Below are 1030 nucleotides of genomic sequence, written 5' to 3' on the forward strand. Positions count from 1 at the left end.
TGTTTGTTTGTGATTTGTTTGTTCGTTTCTTTGTTTGTTTGTTTGTTTGAGTGAAACAATTGAGTGGCTGGCGGGTGTGCTCTGGTGTGGTTAGCTTCTTCCTTCCTATCAAACATCTACCGTCCTTATCTCTCCTCCTTTTTTGTGTTTGTTACTCTCTTGTAGCACCTCTAATCTTCGGCACTTCTATGACCTGATTGTATTGCAAGTGACGTAAAACTTGGATTAAAACTAAACAAAAATAGAATTACATTTATCTACACAATAACGGTGATTTATTTTATTGCTGGGAGAAAAGGAAGACAGAATGGCAGAATCAACCACAGGGGAGAAGAAATGAAGCAGGCTAGGACCCACACCTGCCAGCAGCGGTTTGCAAATGTTTGTTTGTGATGTGTTTGTTTGTTTGTTTGTTGGTTCGTTTGTTTGTTTGTTTGTTTGTTTGTTCGTTTGTTTGTTGGGAGAAGCACATCGACACAAAACCAATGATTGAAGCAGGACCTACCAGACGCGGTCTCCACTGACTGTCTGTCTGCTCGTGATGTGTGTGTGTAGGGAGAGAATAACACAGTGTTGTGTGTTACCACGGTGCTGTGTCATGAGGCACATCGGTGTGTTGTGTTTTGTGTGTTTGTGTTTTGTGTGTTTGTGTTGTGTGTTGTGTGTGTTGTGTGAGCGTTGTGTACGTGTATGTATGCATGTGTGTATGTTTGTATATATGTATGTATTACGTACGAGCGTCAGAAATCAAGTCAGCAACGATACGATGAAAATAATCCGAAAAAACAATTCAGAAATCTAAAACAAACAAGCTGTTCACGGCTGTTTCTTCTGTCGTTCGTTATTCGTTCGGGGGAGATGGAAAGACAGGATGGGAGGAAGAGAGGGAGGTGAGGGATGGGGGTGAGAGATGGGGGTGAGGGATAGGGGTGAGAGGGGAGGAGAGAGGGATGGGGGTGAGGGTGGAGAAGACAGGGATGGGGTGGGAACTGGGAGGTGTGGGTGGGGTACATGGAGATTTCAGAAAGGT

This window comes from Aplysia californica, unplaced genomic scaffold (assembly GCF_000002075.1).
Source record: "Aplysia californica isolate F4 #8 unplaced genomic scaffold, AplCal3.0 scaffold01865, whole genome shotgun sequence".
Taxonomy (NCBI): Eukaryota; Metazoa; Mollusca; class Gastropoda; order Aplysiida; family Aplysiidae; genus Aplysia; species Aplysia californica.